This window comes from Gossypium arboreum, chromosome 9 (assembly GCF_025698485.1).
Source record: "Gossypium arboreum isolate Shixiya-1 chromosome 9, ASM2569848v2, whole genome shotgun sequence".
Taxonomy (NCBI): domain Eukaryota; kingdom Viridiplantae; phylum Streptophyta; class Magnoliopsida; order Malvales; family Malvaceae; genus Gossypium; species Gossypium arboreum.
In genome coordinates, this window is record NC_069078.1 from 75,944,855 (window position 1) to 75,970,019 (window position 25,165).

The 25,165-nt window shown below is 37.9% G+C and overlaps 1 pseudogene; it reads right to left on the reverse strand.

Moving 5' to 3' along the window:
- LOC128280473 (4-hydroxy-tetrahydrodipicolinate reductase 2, chloroplastic-like) lies at positions 1-25,165 on the reverse strand (annotated as a pseudogene).

Below are 25,165 nucleotides of genomic sequence, written 5' to 3' on the forward strand. Positions count from 1 at the left end.
TCAGCAACGAAAAGTTCCCTCCGGGTATATCGATCTGCCGCAAACATTATGCTGAAACTCAAACGACACTCAGCAGAAGAATTTTCAATCGGAGATCAATGAAATGTCATTTGATGTTTACATGTTGAACAAGATGTAGGGTACAGGTGAAAAAGTTAAGTCAATACGTTTGATCAGGTGATGTTAGATGATACAAATGAAAAGCATGGCCCGACAAATACTCTTCTACTACTCCCAAGTCCCATCATCTCAATCTGCTGCTTGGGATCCCAGATCATTTGTATCTGGAAAAAAGAAAGGAAACAAGTTAGAAGTCCAAAATTTTGAAAGAACCATATAATAAAGGGAATTTATAATGACAATAAATTCAGTGGGTTGCGGTTGGCAGATGTATATCATCATATGTCATTCCTAAGGGTCAATATCTCCCAACATTCTCCTACCCCCCCTCCCCGACCCCTAACCAATAAGAAAAAAAGAACTCCATATCTCTTTCAATCACAATTAAGAATAAGTGAGAACCACACACCTGATTCATGTCAAATGGCACCCCAGTTTCTGAAAGCAAGAAATAATAGCCTTAGCAGTGCCAGAGGTGTCCAATTTGCCAGCTTGATGGGAGTCCATCACCTAATCAAGATCAATGAAGATTAGCAATATGCAACCAATAGGACAAAATACTAAAGATGGTGCCTAAGAAAACTTATTAGAAATAATATTTAAGAAAAAGGAGGCATTCCAAAGGACTATCATATCCAAAGAACAAGACAAGAAACCATAAACACAAGCCCAAGAAAACTTGTTACAAACGAACTCTCTGTTTTTTGTAAACACTAATGGATAATTCCATCCACAAATGTAAAATCCAAAACATGACACATATGTTTTGTTTTTGCTGCTCCAAGTCGTGATATTTCTTCAGAATGTATCAAACCGGCTTCTTGATATTGCTTCAAACAGTTGTATTTTGCAGCCTCAATTGTTTATAACACTATTGGTTATGCCTAATCAACCTAATTTGACACATTGTTCTTTCAAGCACTTTCAAAACAAATAACCTTATTGAAAGAAGTACCTGTAGGTTATACCCAAAGAAGGCTCCAGGAAACTGCTCAGCAATGATGTCCATGGCCGTAAGAAATGCAACAATGTTGAGCATTGGCCTGCAATGCAACATGTGACCAGCAGCTCACCAAGCAGACCAAAAATGAAGCAGAACCGAGTGCAGCAGCTTCTTCAGTCCATTTTGTTTTATTTTGTTCAAATGTAACTTGTTTATTTAACTTGAAATTTGTATTCAAAGTCAGTAGGATTAGTTTTTGATTTGTACTTGATGTAATGGTTGATGTATGAGCTTGCTTAAGTTTGAAATATAACTTGTATTAGTTGTGTATTATTAGAAGCAATTACATTGTTAGGTAACTATCGAATTTCATGTAACCTTCACATATATTTTGATTTCATTCAATGAAAATTGTTATCCGGTTATATTATTCAAGTTTTCAAACTTTCTTCTTTCATTTTTTTGGTTCTTTTGCTTTTGTTCTTGTTTTGAATGTTAAGTTGCTGCCAATGTTCCAAAAAATGGTAATCAGAGCCTAAGTGTGACAACCCTAAATTGACCCTAGTCGGAAAGTGGTTTCGGGACCACTAAACCGAGTCATAAAAATAATTAATTGTTATATTCTATGCTTACTATGTGTGTGCATGCATATGTGGAAGTTTCATTCTCTAATTTTACCAATTTTGTGAGAAATTATTAAATAGGGATCAATGTGAAACATGGTGAAATATGATAGGCTAATTTTAAATGGCTTATTAGTGCATGTTAACACAAAGGTGGAGTTGCATGTCAAATAACCTATTTCTTAAGGTTAGTGGCCGGCCATGACATGATGATGGGCAAAGAAAACATGTCCTAGACATGTTGGCCTAGTGCATTATGGAAGGAAATAAAGAAATGAAAAAAAAGAAGGAAAATGATGAAGAAAAATGTGTATGGATACTCTTGTGCCGTGACAAAACAAAGAAAAAAAAAGGGAAGAAAATTGGTTGTTCATCCTTCCTCATTTTTGTTACAATTGCCATGACTTGAAAAGATGAAGGAATAGGAAATCTCCTAAAGCAAATCGGCATTCTTCTTTAGCTAGCAAGAGGGTCATGAAAACAAAGCTTGGAACTTAAGCTCTTCTTGGCCGAATGTAAAGAGGAAGAGGGAGAAAGACTTTCGGTCATGGAAGGAGAAGAAAGGTTAGTAAAAGTGTTAGATTTGTTTTGAAATTCAAGCTTGTTTTAGGTTAATCATCTTGCTTCTTACTTAACCCAAGCCAAAAGAATCTTGAAATCTTGATGGAGGTATGGTACATTCGTTTATGGTTAATGGGAGAATAATTTGATTTTAGCCTTTAAACCTTGAGGAAGAAATTGTTGTTGCAAGAAGTTGAGCTTATTGATAGTATAAATTTCTAATGCACCTAAGGTAATAGCCGAACATGTAGTGGTTTAATGCCTTGAACAAGTGTCGTTTAGATGTTCTAAGATTGTCTAAATTAGATGTTTAATCATCTAAGGGTTCGCATGGTGCATTCTTGAGAAGAGTTTGATTTGAAATCATGAGATCTTGTTGACTTGTGTTTAAGTTGTAATCGGCCATGGGCTATGGGTGTTTGCTAATCCGGTTTTGTTGCATAGGTGTTAAATACCTGTATTGGGAATTTGATGAATAAGTAGCAATAAATTAAGATGAGATTGAGTAAATTTTAGCTTAGTTGTGTTAAGTATTCGCAATAATCATAATAATGTATATGAATGCCGTATGTTTGTGTTTGATGGAGAGGTGAATTGTTTGATTTAGCTCCAGAGCGAGAGGGGACTAAATCGGACAAAGGAAAGGAGAAAGCAAACGAGTAGCCGCATTGGAACCGTTCTACCCTACATAATGTAAGTCATTAAGCATATATTTGGTGTTGATGTAAATGACCATAATATATACGCAATTGTGTTTAAATGAGTTGATGTGTAAATGAAAATGTATGTATGGAATGATGCCATTATTGAATGTATAAAGGCAGCAAAATGCATAAGGTATTGGTCTCGGCACTAAGTGTGCGGGTATAAATGGACACGGTGACAAGATTGGCACTAAGTGTGCGGGTTTAAAATTGTACAGCACTAAGTGTGCGAGTTTGATTATATAGCACTAAGTGTGCGAGCTGAAAATTACATAGCACTAAGTGTGCGAGCTGAAAATATATAGCACTAAGTGTGCGGATTCACTATATGCTCTTGCATTACAATTGGCACCGAGTGTGCGACATTATCGAGTTAATCCCGGATAGCGGATCGGGTAAGTACCTTGAGCTCATGACGAATAGGCAATACGTTCATGCTCGGGGTTGAGCTTGGTAAGCTTTAAATCTATGTGATGATTGCAATTGTATGATTGTGGTGTGAATGAGTTGGTGTGTAAAATGCCTCAAATATCTTATTGTATAGAATATGAAATGTGGATGTATGACTTGGTATGAGATTGAACCGAAAGGTCCGAGGAATTATGGTATACTTTCGATATGGATGAAGTACCTAGCCTCGTTTATTGTTTGATGTTGTGAAAATTTTATTAATGGATGGTTGATGAATGCTTATGACTTCATGAGTTATAAACTCACTCGGTGTTTTCTTGTCACCCATTTTAGGTCTCTTGGACTCGTATTGTTGCGTGCTCGGAACCGTCGTTGAAGTCATCACACCGGCTGGAAATCTTTTGGTATTGTCTTCGTAGTTGAACTAGGAGAACATTTGGCATGTATAGGCTATTATGTTTTGTTGAATTGTGGGTTGTAAACTTTAAGCCATGTGAAAATGGCCTATGTGGTCGTTGAGTGGGATGCTAGAACCTATAGCCACGAGTCTTAGAAACTTTAATTTTGATAAGGTGGCCATAATTTGTGTCATGTATGATGGATGATTAGTAAGGCCAAGGAAAGATTCATGAAATTGGCATAGTTCATCGCAGTAACTGTTGCGGACAGCAGCAGTGATATGAGATTGAAAAATCACTAAAAATAGTAGAAGTAGAATTAAATAGTGAATAAATTATGAAATTGAACCTTGATGAATCTATTTTCATATGGATGAAACGAAATGACCATATGAGCAGTATACTGAGAGATATTAAAGTTCTCGTGAAATAGGGCCAGAACAGTTTCTGGATCCCCTGTCTCGACTTTGAAAATTTACCATAAATTATCCAGAAGAATTAGAAGTCGTGCCTTATATGTACAGATTCCCCTTTGAGTCTAGTTTCATTAGAAACAAACTACATGAGCATTGAAGCCCTGTACGAGAATATATCCAGGTCGTAATGCGCGAAGGTCAGTGTAGTCGACCCCTGTAACATGGGCGACTTTAACTAATAAACTGTACCAATTGGCCTGACCAAAAATTCTAGAAATAAATTCAGGGATGGATATATGAGTCTAGTTTCAGGGAAAATTTACGGAACTGATTTTCGAGTTCTGGAACTCGAGATATGATTTCTAAGGTGACAGTGACGCAGTTAGCTAGCCTGCTGGAATGTAAATCAATTATTTCAAAGAGAGAAATAAGGAAGTAAGCCGGTAACACCACGTGGTCAAATCCGTGACGGTCACGGGTTTGGGGTGTTACATTTTATTGGTATCGAGCTATGGTTTAGTCGGTTCTAGGACTACCATAGCGTGTGAGTCTAGCTATACATGCCCAAAATGTTAGTGCTTAGAAATGTGATGACTTGACGGTTGAAGTTTTTGTTTTGATTTGCAAATGGAACCGGGGTAGAGAGACCCTTGGCGGATGACGTTGAAAGTGTAGCGGCTGTTCTGCGCAAGGGACACCACTGTTGAGCCTCGGTCATCCGTGAATAATCAAGTGAAGGGCGAAACAAGCCTTCTTCACCATGATGAATGAGTGGGTCGCATAATATGCCCGAACCAATCCTACCGTCCAACCATTCACGAATTTAAATACTCCATCCAAGAGCCCGTAATGCCTCCGATTCATCGATCCCGTGAGGCTGAGTAAACCACCGTGGACTTGATTAGGAAGCGTGGGGCCGAGGAGTTCAAGGCCATAGTTCCGATGATGCCGAAAAGGCCGAGTTTTGGCTCGATAACACCATTAGAGTGTTAGATGAACCATCATGCACACCGATGAATGTCTTAAGTGTGCTATATCCTTGTTATGAGACTCACTTACTATTGGTGGAGGACTTTAATATCCATAGTCCCAAATGAATGAGTTACTTAGGATTTCTTTCAATCAATTTGAAAGAAATACATTAGTCAACAGTTCATCGATCGAAGCGTAAGGAATTCTTGGAACTTAAGGAAGGCGGATGATCAGATCTAAATACTGAACATGAGTTCGTAAGACTTAGTCGGTATGCTCGGAGTGTGTGGTGATGAGGTTGCTATGTGCAAGAGATTAGAAGAAGGCTGGATTTGAAGCTAGAGATTTTCGTAAAAGATCGTGGGTAAAGCTCCATTCTCGGTACGTAAAGAGGTTCGTGGAGGACACTAATAAGTCGAGGGCATCGGGAATTTCCATCGAGCCCGACCATTGACGGACTCGAGGTACTTGGTAGCTAGTGTGGGCAATAATCGTCAAGAGAAACCTGAATGCCCCCAATGTGGAAGACGACACCTAGGTGAATGTTGGGGTAAGTCATTAATAGGGCTGTTATGGATGCGGTTCAAGGACCACTTCATTAGAGATTGCACGAGCTAGATGAGAAGAATAAGATGCAAGGTGCAAGACCTAATGAAACGACGGCTAGAGGTAGGCCCCCAGAATTTTCGGAGGTAGGGGTGGTAATCGAGAGGAGCCTCGACACGGCTATTCGATCCGAGACCCGTGCTCCTACTAGAGCATATGCCATCCGCGCGAGAGGTGGCATCCTCCCCGACGTTATCCTTGGTACTTTTACTCTCTTTGATACTAGTGTGATTGCATTGATTGACCCCGCTCTACTCATTCATATGTATGTGAAACCTTAGCATCCAAGAAGACTACTGCTGTTGAGTCTCTTGAGTTCAATAATCGGTGTCAAACCCTTTGGGTCAATACGTACTCGTTGATAAAGTGTGCAAGAGATGCCCCTAATAATTCGAGAATCTGCTTTTCCTACCGATCCGATGCTTCTACCATTTGATGAATTCGATGTTATTCTTGGTATGAATTGGTCGACCGTACATGATGCGGTGGTGGGTCGCAAAAGGAAAACCATTGATTGGAGGAGTGCAAATAATGAGGTAGTCCGAGTCGAGTCTCTCGATTTAAAAGGAGTGCAGCGATAATATCTTCTATGACCGCCGGAGATATGTGAAAAAGGGGTGTGAAACATATCTTGTGTATGTGTTTGAAAGTAAAGAGACGGAAAGGAAACTCGAATCGGTACTAGTGGTTTGTGAGTATTCAGATGTTTTTCCTGAGGAGTTACCGGGATTGCCACCGGTTCGAGAAGTGGATTTCGGCATCGAAGTTGTACCGGGTACAACGCCGGTCTCAATAGCCCCGTATCGTATGGCATTAACGGAATTAAAGGAATTGAAGGTTCAATTGCAAGAATTGACGGGTAGAGGTTTCGCTCGACCGAGTTTTTCTCCATGGGCGCTTTGTATTGTTTGTGAAAAGAAGGACGGAACCATGAGGTTGTGCATCGACTATCGTCAACTCAATAAAGTGATGATAAAGAATAAATATCCATTGCCACGAATTAACGATTTGTTTGATCAATTAAAGGGAGCCTCAGTGTTTTCAAAGATATATTTGGGGTCGGGGTACTATCAGTTGAGGGTCCGAGAATCGGACATACCCAAAACCGCTTTTAGAACGAGGTACGGTCACTACGAATTCTTGGTGATGCCGTTTGGGCTTACTAATGCCCCTGCGGTATTTATGGATTTAATGAATAGAATTTTCAGGCCATACTTGGATCGGTTCGTAGTTGTATTTATCGATGACATTTTGGTCTATTCGAGAGATGAAACCGAACATGCTGAGCACCTGAGGCTAGTGTTGCAAATTTTACGAGATAAGCAGTTATACACAAAGTTCAGTAAATGTGAATTTTGATTGAAAGAGGTTAGCTTTTTGGGGCACGTGGTGTCCGCATCGGGTGTCAGGGTGGACCCGAACAAAATTTCGGCCATAGTCGATTGGAAACCTTTAACGGAATGTTACCGAAGTTAGGAGCTTTTTGGGGCTTGCCGATTATTACCGACGATTTGTAAAAGGTTTTTCGATGATAGCTGCACCGATGACGAAACTACTCCAAAAAGATGTTAAGTTCGAATGGACGGAGAAATGTCAGAAAAGTTTCAATCAACTAAAAACTTATTTGACTGAAGCCCCAATTCTAGTGCAACCCGAATCGGGCAAAGAGTTTGTCATTTATAGTGACGCATCCCTACTTGGGTTGGGTTGCGTATTGATGCAAGAAGGGCGAGTTGTGACCTATGCGTCGAGACAATTAAAGCCACATGAGAAAAATTATCCGACCCATGATCTCGAATTGGCTGCCATCGTACCCGCCTTAAAGATATGGCGACATTACTTATTTGGTGAGAAGTGCCATATGTATTCGGATCACAAAAGTCTAAAATATTTGATGACCCAAAGAGACTTAAATCTGCGACAAAGACGTTGGCTCGAGCTGTTAAAGGATTATGAGTGGTCATTGACTATCACCGGAAAGGCTATGTGGTTGCGGACGCCTTAAGTCGTAAATCACTATTTGCTTTATGAAGCGATGAATGTACACTTGTGCGTTTCTACCCGACAATGTGTTAGTAGTGGAATTGAAAGCCAAACCATTATTGATACGTCAAATTCGTGAAGCTCGTAAAGTCGACGATGAGTTGGTTACAAAAGGGTGAGTGTGTTCGAACAAGGACTCGAATTTCAAATCGATGATGACGATTGTTTGAAGTTCAAAAGTCGTGTGTGTTCCAAAGAATTGAACTTATTTCGATAATTCGAACAAAGCCCATTGTAGCCAAATGGCAATCCACCCGGGAGTACGAAGATGTACAATGATTTGAAACGCCGGTTTAGTGGCATGGTATGAAACGAGACATCTCGACTTTGTTTGAGATGTTTAATATGTCAACAAGTGAAAGCGGAGCATCAAGTGCCTTGAGATTACTTCACCGATCACGATACCCAAATGGAAATGGGATCGAGTAACAATGGACTTTGTGTCGGGTTACCATTGACTCGAATAAGAAAGACTCGATGCGGGTCATTGTTGATAGACCGACCAAGTCCGCTCATTTTATTCTGTCCGCACGGATTTTTCGCTTGATAAATTGGCGTAATTATCGTCTCCCAAATTGTTCAATTGCATGGGGTACCTATTTCTATCGTGTAGGATAGAGACCCAAGATTTACATCGCGATTTTGGAAGAAATAGCAAGAGGCTTTGGGTACCAAGTGCATTTTAGCACTTTCACCCCAAACCGATGGTCAATCCGAACGGTAATTCAAATACTCGAGGATATGTTGAGATGTTGCATCCTTGAGTTTAGTGGTTCATGGGAACGGTATTTACCTTTGGTTGAATTCGCTTACAACAATAGCTTTCAATCAAGTATTAAGATGGCGCCTTACGAGGCTTTATACGATCGTAAATGCCGTATCCCATTATTCTGGACTGAACTTAGTGAAGGAAAAATCTTCGGGGTTGATTTGGTTAAGGATGCCGAGCAAAAAGTTCGAGTAATTCGTGAAAGTTTGAAAGTTGCTTCGGATCGCCAAAAGTCGTATGCGGATTTGAAAAGAAAAGACATTGAATATCAGGTTGGAGACAAGGTATTTCTCAAAGTCTCACCCTGGAAGAAGGTGCTTAGATTTGGCCGTAAGGGCAAATTGAGTCCGAGGTTCATCGGTCCGTATGAAATATCTGAACGAGTTGGGCCGATGGCATCGATTAATTTTACCCCGAGCTCGAAAGGATCCACAACGTTTTCCATGTCTCGATGCTTGACGATATAGGTCTGACCGACACACGTAATTACTCCATCCGAGGTCGAGGTTCACCTAATTTGAGTTATGAAGAAGAGCGGTTCGCATTCGATGTGCGAAGTAAAAGAGTTGCTAATAAGAAAATCCCATTAGTGAAGGTGTTGTGGCATAAACACGAATTGAAGGAGCCACTTGGGAACTTGAGGATTCTAAGAAAGAGCGATACCGAGCCTATTTCTGGGTAAGATTTTCGGACGAAAATTTCTTAAGTGGGGAGAGTTGTGACAGACCCTAAATTGACCCTAGTCGGAAAGTGGTTTCGGACCACTAGACCGAGTCATAAAAATAATTAATTGTTATATTCTATGCTTACTATATGTGTGCATGCATATGTGGAAGTTTCATTCTCTAATTTTACCAATTTTGTGAGAAATTATTAAATAGGGATCAATGTGAAACATGGTGAAATATGATAGGCTAATTTTAAATGGCTTATTAGTGCATGTTAACACAAAGGTGGAGTTGCATGTCAAATAACCCATTTCTTAAGGTTAGTGGTAAGCCATGACATGATGATGGGCAAAGAAAACATGTCCTAGACATGTTGGCCTAGTGCATTATGGAAGGAAATAAAGAAATGAAAAAAAAAGAAGGAAAATGATGAAGAAAAATGTGTATGGATACTCTTGTGCCGTGACAAAACAAAGAAAAAAAAGGGAAGAAAATTGGTTGTTCATCCTTCCTCATTTTTGTTACAATTGTCATGACTTGAAAAGATGAAGGAATAGGGGAAATCTCCCTAAAGCAAATCGGCATTCTTCTTTAGCTAGCAAGAGGGTCATGAAAACAAAGCTTGGAACTTAAGCTCTTCTTGGCCGAATGTAAAGAGGAAGAGGGGAGAAAGACTTTCGGTCATGGAAGGAGAAGAAAGGTTAGTAAAAAGTGTTAGATTTGTTTTGAAATTCAAGCTTGTTTTAGGTTAATCATCTTGCTTCTTACTTAACCCAAGCCAAAAGAATCTTGAAATCTTGATGGAGGTATGGTACATTCGTTTATGGTTAATGGGAGAATAATTTGATTTTAGCCTTTAAACCTTGAGGAAGAAATTGTTGTTGCAAGAAGTTGAGCTTATTGATAGTATAAATTTCTAATGCACCTAAGGTAATAGCCGAACATGTAGTGGTTTAATGCCTTGAACAAGTGTCGTTTAGATGTTCTAAGATTGTCTAAATTAGATGTTTAATCATCTAAGGGTTCGGCATGGTGCATTCTTGAGAAGAGTTTGATTTGAAATCATGAGATCTTGTTGACTTGTGTTTAAGTTGTAATCGGCCATGGGCTATGGGTGTTTGCTAATCCGGTTTTGTTGCATAGGTGTTAAATACCTGTATTGGGAATTTGATGAATAAGTAGCAATAAATTAAGATGAGATTGAGTAAATTTTAGCTTAGTTGTGTTAAGTATTCGCAATAATCATAATAATGTATATGAATGCCGTATGTTTGTGTTTGATGGAGAGGTGAATTGTTTGATTTAGCTCCAGAGCAGAGGGGGACTAAATCGGACAAAGGAAAGGAGAAAGCAAACGAGTAGCCGCATTGGAACCGTTCTACCCTACATAATGTAAGTCATTAAGCATATATTTGGTGTTGATGTAAATGACCATAATATATACGCAATTGTGTTTAAATGAGTTGATGTGTAAATGAAAATGTATGTGTATGGAATGATGCCATTATTGAATGTATAAAGGCAGCAAAATGCATAAGGTATTGGTCTCGGCACTAAGTGTGCGGGTATAAATGGACACGGTGACAAGATTGGCACTAAGTGTGCGGGTTTAAAATTGTACAGCACTAAGTGTGCGAGTTTGATTATATAGCACTAAGTGTGCGAGCTGAAAATTACATAGCACTAAGTGTGCGAGCTGAAAATATATAGCACTAAGTGTGCGGATTCACTATATGCTCTTGCATTACAATTGGCACTGAGTGTGCGACATTATCGAGTTAATCCCGGATAGCGGATCGGGTAAGTACCTTGAGCTCATGACGAATAGGCAATACGTTCATGCTCGGGGTTGAGCTTGGTAAGCTTTAAATCTATGTGATGATTGCAATTGTATGATTGTGGTGTGAATGAGTTGGTGTGTAAAATGCCTCAAATATCTTATTGTATAGAATATGAAATGTGGATGTATGACTTGGTATGAGATTGAACCGAAAGGTCCGAGGAATTATGGTATACTTTCGATATGGATGAAGTACCTAGCCTCGTTTATTGTTTGATGTTGTGAAAATTTTATTAATGGATGGTTGATGAATGCTTATGACTTATCGAGTTATAAACTCACTCGGTGTTTTCTTGTCACCCATTTTAGGTCTCTTGGACTCGTATTGTTGCGTGCTCGGAACCGTCGTTGAAGTCATCACACGGCTGGAAATCTTTTGGTATTGTCTTCGTAGTTGAACTAGGAGAACATTTGGCATGTATAGGCTATTATGTTTTGTTGAATTGTGGGTTGTAAACTTTAAGCCATGTGAAAATGGCCTATGTGGTCGTTGAGTGGGATGCTAGAACCTATAGCCACGAGTCTTAGAAACTTTAATTTTGATAAGGTGGCCATAATTTGTGTCATGTATGATGGATGATTAGTAAGGCCAAGGAAAGATTCATGAAATTGGCATAGTCTACTGCAGTAACTGTTGCGGACAGCAGCAGTGATATGAGATTGAAAAATCACTAAAAATAGTAGAAGTAGAATTAAATAGTGAATAAATTATGAAATTGAACCTTGATGAATCTATTTTCATATGGATGAAACGAAATGACCATATGAGCAGTATACTGAGAGATATTAAAGTTCTCGTGAAATAGGGCCAGAACAGTTTCTGGATCCCCTGTCTCGACTTTGAAAATTTACCATAAATTATCCAGAAGAATTAGAAGTCGTGCCTTATATGTACAGATTCCCCTTTGAGTCTAGTTTCATTAGAAACAAACTACATGAGCATTGAAGCCCTGTACGAGAAGATATCCAAGTCGTAATGCGCAAAGGTCAGTGTAGTCGACCCCTGTAACATGGGCGACTTTAACTAATAAACTGTACCAATTGGCCCGACCAAAAATTCTAGAAATAAATCCAGGGATGGATATATGAGTCTAGTTTCAGGGAAAATTTACGGAACTGATTTTCGAGTTCTGGAACTCGAGATATGATTTCTAAGGTGACAGTGACGCAGTTAGCTAGCCTGCCTGGAACAGAAATCAATTATTTCAAAGAGAGAAATAAGGGAAGTAAGCCCGGTAACACCACGTGGTCAAATCCGGTGACGGTCACGGGTTTGGGGTGTTACACTAAGTCTTGAGGGCTTCTATTTGGTGGTTGCTTTGTTGAGAAAATATAAGCTTGAGAAGGAAGAAATCGAAGCTGTTGAGTTTGTTTCAACAAGATGAGCTTCACTCCACCTCCACCTCCAGTGTTTGCTGGTGAAAACTACCACATTTGGGTAGTCAAGATGAAGACATATCTTCAAGCTTAAGACTTGCGAAGTGTAGTTGAGAATGACATCGAACCACTTCCATTGAAGGCCAATCCCACGATTGCTCAAATAAGGCAACATGCTGAGGAGAGTACAAAGAAGCACAAAGCCTTGGATTGCTTGCAAAATGGAGTGACTGATGTAATCTTTACTCGAATCATAGCCTGCAGCACACCTAAGGAAGCATGGGAAACGCTGAAGGAGGAGTTCATGGGGTCAGATAAAACAAGGCAGCAACAAGTGATTAACTTGAGAAGAGATTTTGAGAACCTGAAAATGAAAGAATTAGAGAGCATCAAGCAATATTTAGACAGAATCATGGCCACTGTTAACAGCATAAGGTTGCTTGGTGAAGATTTTAGTGATAACAGGGTTGTTAAAAAGGTTATTACCACACTCCCTGAGAGATTTGAGTCTAAAATCTCATCACTTGAGGACTCAAGGGACTTGACAAACATTTTTTTGTCTGAGTTGGTGAAATTTCTTTATGCATTGGTATAGAGAAGGGCTAACAGGCAGGAAGAACATCCTGAAGGAGCCTTCCAAGCAAACGCCAAAGATGGTCCAGGTTCGAGCTAGAAAGGATAGAAGCCTTGGCTTGATAAGAGGGATAAGCCAAAGAAAGATTCAGGCAAGAGAAGGTTTCCACCATGTGTCCACTGCAAGAAGACCACACATTCTGAAAATTTTGTTGGTTTACGCCAGACATTCAATGTAGGAGCTGCAAGCAGTTTGTCCATGTTGAGAAAGTGTGCAAGAATAAAGCAAAGGCACCAGCACAGCAGCAAATCCAAGCTCAAGCTGCTGAGGACCTTCAGGCTCAGAAGGAGCATATTTTTACAGCCACAAGCCTTGCTACCAGAAGCAAAGTCAAATGTAATTGGCTGGTGGATAGTGGTTGCACCCATCACATAGCAGCTGATGAAAGTCTGTTCAAAGACCTTGACAGAAGCTATGCCTAAAAAATCAGAATAGGCAATGGGAGTCTGATTGAAGCCAATGGCAAGGGAAATGTATTGATCAACACTGGTTCAGGTAATAAAGTCTGATAAAGGTTGAGAAGGATGAACGCGAAAGCGGATCGTAAAGTTTGTCAAAGTCGCGGATTTGACTTAGGGCTCTAGACGTTCGGAAAGAAACTTGGATTTTTCTTGACACAACCTGAAACAAAATTAAATCCAAGTTAGATAAAATAATTAAAACAAATAATAAATCAAGGATTCAGGAAGTGAATAAAGAAGATAAATGGAAAGATAGAACGTGGCGTGTAAAAGTCCTAAGAAGCCTTGGAAACACGAAGAATCTACAACCCCTTCAAACGGCTCTAATTTCCTCCAAGATAAAAACCTTGGCAAGAAAAAGTTTGAAGATGATCCCCACAATCTAAAAAGATTGTTAAAACTCTTCTAAAAGAAACTCAAGAGAAATTCTTGAAAAGAAAAACTCAAAGAGAATTTATTAACTCAAAAAGAAATAGAATAATAATCAATTGTCTCCACATGTACAATGCAAAGGCCTATATATAGGCTAGATAAATAAATCTAAATAAAACTCCTAGGTATACTAGAACTCTAATTTAATCTAAACAAGAAGTAGTTTTAAACTAAACTTTCTTGTTAACATAAAATTCTAAATAACTTAAAATACTTAATAATTATAAAAATTTGGAATAAAATAATAATAAAATAATAAGAGCTAATAAACAAAATATTGTGCTTATATATAATAAAAATTAAGCCTAAAACTTAAACCCAATATGAAATGTCTAAGCTTGTAAAATCAATTGGGGTTCTTGAAGTGAAATGCTTAAGCTTGTTAGCATTTTCCACATGGGCTTGTCGTCATAGATTGAGAATTTAGGCCCACAAACATAATTAGTCTCTTCTAATTCATCATTACTCAAGAATTTATTGTCTTGAAACTTCAACTCTTCTTCTTGAATTTTTTTCGTGATAAAGTCTTGAACCACTAAGTTGAGTTTTGACTTTATTTGTTTGGATTTAGATCTCGTAATTGGGCCTTGAGGAAAACTAAACTCATCTCTATTATGGCCTTTGAATTGGGCTGAGTTACTCGTATCATTCCCCTCTTCCACAAAAGGATTAGCCTCGAATCGCAATATCAAAAGGAGAAAGGTCAGCGACATTAAAAGTGGCACTAACATTATACTCACCGGGAAGGTCGATTTGATATGCATTGTCATTAATGCGCTTGAGTACTTGAAAAGGTCCACCGCCACGTGGGTCCAATTTTGTTTTCCGTTTAGTTGGAAATCGCTCTTTTCTTATGTGGACCCAAACCCAGTCACCGGGCTCAAAGATAATTTGCTTGCGCCCCTTGTTAGCTTTGTTGGCAGTTGTTTCATTTGTTTTGGTGATTCGTTGTCTTGCTTTCGCATGCATGGATTTCACCAATTCACTTTCTTCTCACCGTCTAAACTAGAAATGTTTTCTATAGGCAATGGTGCAAGATCAAATACGTTAGTGGATTAAAACCATAAACAAGTTCAAATGGGGAATATGCGGTTGTAGAGTGAATAGATCGGTTATATGCAAACTCAACAAATGGCAAATATTCTTCCCAAGTTTTAAGGTTCTTACCACAACAGTTCCGTAGTAAAGCACCTAAGACTCGATTGACTACCTCAGTTTGTCCATCTGTTTGGGGTGACATGTAGTAGAATATAATAATTTAGTACCAAGCTTACCCCACAATACTTTCCAAAAGTGGCTTAGGAACTTTACGTCTCTGTCCGATACAATGGTGCGAGGTATCCCATGTAGGCGCACCACCTCTCGAAAGAACAAGTCAGCCACATGTGTAGCATCGTCCGTTTTGTGACAAGGAATAAAGTGAGCCATCTTTGAAAACCTATCAACAACAACAAAGATACTATCTCGACCCTTTTTTTTTCGTGGTAAACTAAGAATGAAATCCATAGATAAGTCTACCCATGGCGAAGAAGGGATCGGTAAAGGAGTATAAAGTCCATGAGGCATTACCTTAGATTTTGCTTGTTTACAAGTAATACAATTAGAACAGACCTTTTCAACGTCCTTTTTATATGCGGCCAATAAAAATGTTCATGTAGAATATCTAGTGTTTTGCCGACAAGAAGTGTCCCATGAGGCCTCCACTATGTGCTTCACGAATTAATAACTCTCTCATTGAACATTGTGGAACACATAACCTGTTTAGGCGAAAAAGAAACCCATCTACAAGATAAAACTTGTTAAAGGCACCATTCCCACAATTAGAAAAAACATTTGCAAAATCAATATCATTTAAGTATAAATCTTTTATATGTTCAAACCCTAAGACTTTAGCATTTAATGTAGTTATCAAAGAATATCTACGAGATAAGGTATCAGCAACTACATTTTCTCTACCTATTTTATACTTAATTGTATATAGAAATGTCTCTATGAATTCCACCCATCGAGCGTGTCTCTTACTTAACTTATATTGTCCCTTTAACCATTTTAGGGATTCATGATCTGTATGGATAACGAACTCATTTGGCAACAAGTAATGTTGCCAAACTTGTAGAGCTCGGACTAATGCCAACAACTCCTTATCATAAGTTGAGTAGTTTAATTGTGCCCTGTCGCTTTTTCACTAAAATATGCAATTGGCATTTTTTCTTGCATCAACACGGCACCAATTCCAATACCTGAAGCATCACATTCAAGTTCAAAAGTATTAGAAAAATCAGGTAATATAAGAACCGGAGCAGAACATAACTTATCCTTTAAAGTTTGAAAAGCCTTTTCCTAAACTTCTTCCCATTTAAAACCCACAGATTTTTTAATAATCTCAGTTAATGGAGCAGCAATAGTGGAGAAATCCTTCACAAAACGTCTATAAAAACTTGCTAAACCATGGAAAGATCTCACATCGGTAATTGATTTAGGAGTGGGCCATTCTCTAATTGCCTTTACTTTGTCCTCATCGACATGAATACCTTGAGCACTTACTATAAAACCTAAAAAGATTAGTTTATCACAACAAAAGTGCATTTATCAAGGTTGGCAAATAATTTTTACGTTATGAGAATATCCAAAACCGATTTAACATGAAAAACATGGTCATCTAAAGAAGTTGAGTAAATCAGAATATCATCAAAATATACTACCACAAATTTACCCAAATAAGGTCTCAAAACATGGTTCATCAAGCGCATGAAAGTACTAGGTGCATTAGTCAAACCGAAAGGCATGACTAACCATTCATATAAACCAAACTTAGTTTTAAATACTGTTTTCCATTCATCCCCCTCTTTCATTCGAATTTGATGGTAGCCACTTTTTAAATCAATTTTTGTAAAGATACAAGCACCATAAAGTTCATCAAACATATCATCAAGCCTTGGAATAGGATGTCTATACTTAATAGTAATTTGGCTAATTGGTCGACAATCGACGCACATTCTATACGTACCATCTTTCTTTGGCACCAGAATTACTGGCACTGCATAAGGACTTAAACTTTCACGAATGTGACCCTTTGCCAAAAGTTCATCTACTTGCTTTTGTAACTCCTTCGTCTCATCGGGATTGCTTCTATAAGCTGGTCGATTTGGAATTGTTGACCCAGGTATTAAGTCAATTTGATGCTCAATACCCCTCAAAGGTGGCAATCCTTTAGGTGCTTCTTCAAAAATATCTTCATATTCCTGCAAAAGAGACATAAAAACACTAGGCAAAGAGTTATGAAGGTTAGTCAAAGATAAACAGTTTTGCCTAAATCGAATAATGATGCAAGGTTGTTTAGTGAGTAAGGCTCGTCGCACATCTTTTCCACTCGCATAAAAATTATGAACCACTCTTTTTTTCTCACAAGAGGATGCACTCACCATTGGGTCATTATTAATTTGGCTTTTTTCACTAGAGACCTCTTTTCTCTCAGCCTTTTTTGAATTTTGTGTCTTACTTCCCATAACCTCCTTACAAAAGTTCATCATGTAGATTTGATCATTGTGAATATCTTTCGGATTCAAAGGGGTGAAAGTGTACTTTTTCGCACTGAAAATAAAAGAATATCGATTTAATTTACCATGATGAATAACATCACGATCGTACTGCCATGGTCTACCAAGTAACAAATGGGCGGCATGCATGGGAACGACATCACACCAAACATCATCAATGTAAGTCCCAAGTTTAAAAGTGACCAAGCACTGTTTTACCACACGGACCTCTGAACCTTCGTTAAGCCATTGAAGATGGTATGGTGTAGGGTGTTTGCTACATGGCAAAGCAAGAGAATCCACAAGGTAGCTGCTCACAATGTTAGCACAACTTCCACTATCAATGATAAATGAGCAAAGTGTACCTTTAATCAAACACCTCGAATGGAATATATTACTCCGTTGAAGATCATGATCATCCTTCAATTGGATGTTGAGTGTGCGCCTCACAACTAAACATCGGGAATGAGTTAGTGGTTCCACCAACTCTTCTTCACCATAAAATTTACCGCAATCGTTGACATCATCAATTAATTCAGGCATATCTGGGTCTGTTTTATCGGAATCAGAAGTATAATCACCATCTTCTTTGATCAACAAAAGTCTTGTGTTGGCACAATCACGGCTATAGTGCCCACGCCCTTTGCACTTAAAACATTCAATTTCACGAGCTCGTTGATTTTTTGGTGAAGTAGTAGAAGTGAACTGCTTAGAAGATGAAGAAGAAGGTTTTGTAGGAGCCCCACTTTTCCCCTCAAAAGATTTAGTCTCATCATGTTTTGGCAGCAACTTATTAGTAGCAAAAGGAAATTTCGAATTCGTGAAAGTAGAATTAGAACTCGTACCTCTATAATATTGTGAAGTACTAAATGAACGAGATTGACATTGTTGAAACTATCGCTCAATCTCAATTGCCTTACGTACCGTATCTTCAAGATCAATGTAGGTTTGAAGATCAAGAACATTGGCTATCGAAACATTCAATCCATCTACAAACCGCACCATGGTAATCTCCTCATCTTCTTGGATATTTGCTCTATGCATAAGCATCTCCATCTCTTTAAAGTACTCATCAACAGATCGATTACCTTGAACAAGGTGTTGAAGTCTTCGTTTAATATCCCTATAATAATGAGGTGGGATAAAATGTTTTCGCATGATTTGTGTCAACTGTTCCCATGAATCAACATCTCATTCACGATTCCTTTGGCGGTTCAACACAAGTTGAGTCCACCAACTCAATGCATAATCAGAAAATGCCAATATAGCTAATGGAACTTTCTCCTCCTCCGGACACTTATAACAACAGAACATGATCTCCATTTTATCCTCCCAATCGCAATATGCATCTGGATCATACTTTCTTTGGAATGGTGGAATGTTGAACTTTGGTTTAGCGACAGAAGGATGGCCTTGATTAGAAATACCCAAAGTTTCATCAATGTGACGATATTCGTGTCTACCAGGATTAGAACGAATACGAAGTTGTTCATTATCCCTATCATGATCACTATCACGAGCACGAGATCGTCGATTCGAAGAAGTCTCCAAACGAGCAACGACTTGAGTGAGCAATTGAATATGATTGGAAAGGCGATTAATGTTCTCTTGTAGTTACATTCGACACGTAGTCAAATTGGCCTCAAATGTATCACGTACCTCGTTCAATTGTTGATGTTGCAATTTTACCATCCCCACAATATTCTCCAATGTAACATCTTGTTCTTTGTCATCAGATGGTATCTCATCATGGTTTTTACGGGCACGAGTGTCACGAGTCATAGTGAAAGCCTGGAAAAGCACAACACTTCAAAAGAAAAATTAAGCAAACCTCACCTATATGCACTAAAAAAAATTCTCAATGAGGTAAGAATTAATCTTGTGAGTCTTTTAAAAGTGTCTATATCAATCAATCAAGATGTTTTAGAATCAAACTATCAAAGCAAACCTAATAGCACTATGAGTCCAAAATTTGCTTAGACATCAAAGAATTTTGTTGCGGATGAAGGAATATGCAACGTGCTTTAACCTACTAACACAAGAAACAAGAAAGTGTTAGAATGCGTAAGGAACAAATAAAAGGAAAGCAAATGAATACTTAAAGCTAAGAGTCAATGAAAATTGTTGAAACCGAAAACCTAGAAAAAGCTGAAGCAACTTGACAAACTTCGTTCAAGTGTTCCCGATTTCCAAAAATCACAAAATTTAAACTGAAGCCTCCTCAAATAATGTAGATTTGATCTGGAAAGTTTTGGCACAAAATTCAACCCACAGAATTTTTTATTTATTTATTTTTTTCAGTATTTTACTTTTTGTACTTTTTTATCACTTTTTTTTGTGGGAAATATTTTTTATACTTTAAAATAGTGCCAAGAAATAGTATGCAAAATTTTAGATCATTTGAAAATCGTTTACCCTTTGAAAAATATTTTTTTGAAAGCGTAGGGTAAAATTTGTTTTGAAGTTTTTAGAAATCAATTTAAAAAGAACACCTAAAACGCCCAAATCGATACCAAATGATAAAGGTTGAGAAGGATGAAGCAAAGCGGATCGTAAAGTTTGTCAAAGTCAGATTTGACTTAGGGCTCTAGACGTTAGGAAAGAAACTTGGATTTTCTTGACACAACTCGAAACGAAATTAAATCCAAGTTATATAAAATAATTAAAACAAATAATAAATCAAGGATTCAGGAAGTGAATAAAAAGATAAATGGAAAGATAGAGCGTGGCGTGTAGAAGTCCTAAGAAGCTTTGGAAACACGAAGAATCCACAACCCCTTCAAGCGGCTCTAATTTCCCTCCAAGATAAAAACCTTGACAAGAAAAAGTTTGAAGATGATCCCACAATCTAAAAAGATTGTTAAAACTCTTCTAAAAGAAACTCAAGAGAAATTTTGAAAAGAAAAAACTCAAAGAGAATTTATTAACTCAAAAGAGAAATAGAATAATAATCAATTGTCTCCCATGTACAATGCAAATGCCTATATATAGGCTAGATAAATAAATCTAAATAAAACTCCTAGGTATACTAGAACTCTAATTTAATCTAAACAAGAAGTAGTTTTAAACTAAACTTTCTTGTTAACATAAAATTCCCAAATAACTTAAAATACTTAATAATTATCAAAATTCGAAATAAAATAATAATAAAATAATAAGAGCTAATAAACAAAATATTGTGCTTATATATAATAAAAATTAAGCCTAAAACTTAAACCCAATATGAAATGTCTAAGCTTGTAAAATCAATTGGGGTTCTTGAAGTGAAATGCTTAAGCTTGTTAGCATTTTCCACATGAGCTTGTCGTCATAGATTGAGAGTTTAGGCCCACAAACATAATTAGTCTCTTCTATTTCATCATTACTCCAGAATTTATTGTCTTGAAACTTCAACTCTTCTTCTTGAATTTTTTTCATGATAAAGTCTTGAACCACTAAGTTGAGTTTTAACTTTATTTGTTTGGATTTGGATCTCGTAATTGGGCCTTGAGGAAAACTAAACTCATCTCTATTATGGCCTTTGAATTGGGCTGAGTTACTCGTATCAAAGTCATTTCAGATGTGCTTTTTGTACCTAACATTGATCAGAATCTGTTGAGTGTTGGTCAGTTAGTTGAAAAAGGGTATTCCCTAGTTTTCAAGAATGGTTCATGTGTTATTGAGGACTTTCATGGCCAGGAAATGATTATTGTAGGCATGGTAGACAAATGTTTCATGCTTGATGTGAATCAGCTTGAGAAGAAAGCTTATACAAGCTTAGTTGATAATGCTGGCCTATGGCATAGAAGACTAGGCCATACTAGTTTCAGATCACTTGATCTGTTGCACAAGCTAAATTTGGTAGAGAATATGTCCAAAGTTGAGGCAAGGGACACTGTTTGTAAAGTTTGTCAACTTGGTAAACAAGCCAGATTGACATTCTAAGTGAACCAGGCATGGAGAGCTCAAGAAAGACTTGAACTGGTGCATTCTGATGTTTGTGGACCAATGAAGTCCCCTTCATTGAATGACAACAAATATTTTGTGTTGTTCATTGATGATTTGACCAGAGTTTGCTGGGTCTACTTCATGAAACAAAAGTCAAAAGTGTTTGATTCCTTTAGTAGATCCAAGGCACTAGTAGAGAACCAGTCAGGCTGCAAGATCAAGGCCTTAAGAACTGACAATGGGGCTGAATACTTGTCTAAGAGGTTTCAAAAGCTTTGTGAGCATGCAGGGATCCATCATCAGCTAACCACTGTTTACACTCTACAGCAAAATGGAGTTTGTGAAAGGATGAACAGAACAGTGATGAATATGGCTAGATGTTTGCTATTTCAAAGCAAACTTCCAAGTAAATTTTGGGCTGAGGCTGTCAACACCTCAGTTTATCTACTGAACAAGCTTCCAACTCGAGCAGTGAATGACAAAAAACCTTTTGAAGCCTGGTATGGATTTAAACCATCATTTTCCCATCTGAAAGTGTTTGAATGTGTGTGCTATGTGCTTATTCCAGTTGAAAGAAGAACCAAACTTGAGAAAAGTCTACTCCTGGTATATTTGTTGGCTACAGTAGTACCAAAAAGGGCTACAGAGTGTATGACCCTTCAACAAAGAAGATTTTGGTGAGCAGGGACATCAAATTTGATGAGGAGAAGTTTTGGAGTTTGGAAGGTTCAGATGCAACCCAGTTTAATGAACACCAATTTGACATCAGCCTAGAGCCAGCTGAGAATAAGCCAGGAAATGTAGACATTGATGATCCTCCTGTGAGAGGAACCAAAACCATTGTTGATATTTACCACAGATGCAATGTTGCTATAGTTGAACCTTCGAGCTATGAAGAAGCTGCAAGGGACAAATGCTGGAGAAAGGCTATGGAAGCTAAGCTTGAGATGATCAAGAATAATGAGACATGAGACTTGGTTGATAGGCCAAACCAGAAGAAATTCATAGGTGTCAAGTGGGTTTTAGAGCCAAATTCAACTCTGATGGCTCTTTAAACAAACATAAGGCAAGGTTAGTGGTGAAGGGCTATAGTCAGCAATATGGCACTGACTTCATGGAGACATTTGCTCCAGTAGCAAGGCTTGACACAATCAAGCTTTTGTTTGCTTTGGCTGCACAGAAATAATGGAAGATTCATCAACTTGATGTCAAATCAGCTTTCTTGAATGGTTTTCTCAATGAAGAAATTTACATAGAGCAACTAGAAGGCTTTAAAGTCCAAGGACAAGAAAACAAGGTTTATAGACTAAAGAAAGCCTTGTATGGCCTGAAACAGGCACCAAAGGCCTAGTATGACAAGATAAACACTTACCTGTCTAGGCTTGGATTTGAAAAAAGTGTCAGTGAAGCCACACTCTATGTGAAGATATTAGAAGGTAAAACCTTATTAATTGTGTCACTCTATGTAGATGATCTACTTGTGACTGGAAGCAAAGATGAATTGATCAATGAATTTAAAGAGTAAATGCTGGAAGTATTTAAGATGACGGATCTAGGAATCATGACATACTTCCTTGGTATGGAAGTGAACCAGTCTGATCAAGGCATTTTTATTAGCTAACATGCTTTTGCATTGAAGATCCTTGACAGATTTTGCATGTCAAACTGCAAATTAGTGAGCACACCAGTAGCACAAGGGGAGAAGCTGTCTAGTGATGGGAATGAAGCAAGAGTTGATGAAAAGGAATATTGAAGCCTAGTAGGTTGCCTGGTTTACTTAACAGCAACTAGGCCTGATATTATGTTTAGTGTTAGTCTCCTATCAAGATTTATGCACTGCTGCAATGTGATTCACCTCAAGGCAGCTAAAAGAATCCTCAGATACATCAAAGGGACTCTGTACCATGGAGTCATGTTTAAGAAGGAAAATAAGCTCAAGCTAACAGGATATTCTGATAGTGATTGGGCTGGTTCTATTGATGACATGAAGAGCACCTCTGGCTACTTCTTTACTCTTGGTTCAGGAGTTTTTTGTTGGAGTTCTAAGAAGCAACAAACTGTTACTCAATCTACAGCTGAAGCAGAATACATTGTAGCTGCAGCAGTAGTGAATCAAGCCATTTGGCTTAGAAAGTTGCTATGTGATCTAATTGAAAAGCAATTTGAACCTACTGAAATCAAAGTTGACTACCAATCAACAGTGGCTATTGCTAAGAATCCAATTTTTCATGGAAGAACCAAGCATTTTAAGATCAAGTTTCACTTTGTTGGAGAGGCTGAGCAATCAGAAAAAATCAGTCTTATTCATTCCAGCTCACAAGATCAATTGGTTGACATTTTGACCAAGCCACTTGGTGCAACAAAGTTCGAGGACTTAAGAAGTAGGATTGGCATATGTTGTATACAGTCCAAGAAGGAGTGTTGAGCATTGGCCTGCAATGTAACATGTGACCAGCAGGTCACCAAGCAGACCAGAAATGAAGCAGAACCAAGTGCAGTAGCTTCTTCAGTCCATTTTGTTTTATTTTATTCAAATTTAACTTGTTTAGTTAGCTTGAAATTTGTATTCAAAGTCAGTAGGATTAGTTTTTTATTTGTACTTGATGTAACGGCAAATGTATGAGCTTGCTTAAGTTTGAAATATAACTTGTATTAGTTGTGTATTAGTGGGAGCAGTTACATTGTTAGGTAACTGTCAAATTTCATGTAACCTTCACATATATTTTGATTTCATTCAATGAAAATTGTTATCCGGTTATATTATTCAAGTTTTCAAACTTTCTTCTTTCATTTTTTTGGTTCTTTTGCTTTTGTTCTTATTTTGAATGTTAAGTTGCTGCCAATGTTCCAACAAACAACCTAAAAAAACCATCAATGTTCAGCAACCAAAGAAAGGAAATCCATATTTCCAACAATTAAAATAGTGTTTCAACTGATTAAGGGTTAGATGATCTGTTTCCCCATTGTGGCGAGATCACAGCGTAAACCTTTGACTCTTCAACAGTCCTATAGAGTTGATCCCTATCTCCAGCAGTGGTGCCCATAAGAAAAGGTACTCAACTTTGCCATATCAAACACCTCAATCCTATAAACAATTTAAAAAGGTAATTGATAGAGAGATCAAATCATAAGATCAGACTTGAATTGCATGCATAAATTTATTTAACAAGTTGTAAATCTTTTAATGATAAGCTGAGAAGAAAGTAATTCAATCATAGTATGGAATATCACTACAGTAATTTTGGAGACATTATTCCACAAGCAATCGAAATGTTTCTCACTCAAGTTCGTTTTAGTTTCTTTATTCATCAAACATGAAATATGATGTAGTTTTGTATGCATGTTCCTGAATAGGTTACCATTAACTGTGGCAGGCACGGTGTAGTCTACCACGATCAGGTTTGGATACTCCTGAAAGACAAGCAAGGATGCTTTCTCTTTCAGAAGGACCATGCACAAGAATCTTTTTCCCGCACAGTTCAACAGTTTGTCCAGACTACTTCTCCGCACCAAAAGACACAGGAACAATGTGAATGCCAACAGAATCTACTACTTGGATAACAAACTTCCTTATTTTTCTGGTACAACCATTTACCGGCAGCAGGAAAAGGAACAGCGAGCCATGGGGTGAATATTGTTTTAAAAAATATACAAAATATTCAATAACCAAGTTAATGCTACTTTTTTCTAAGATATTGATTTGCAATATTAAGGTTTGATGCAT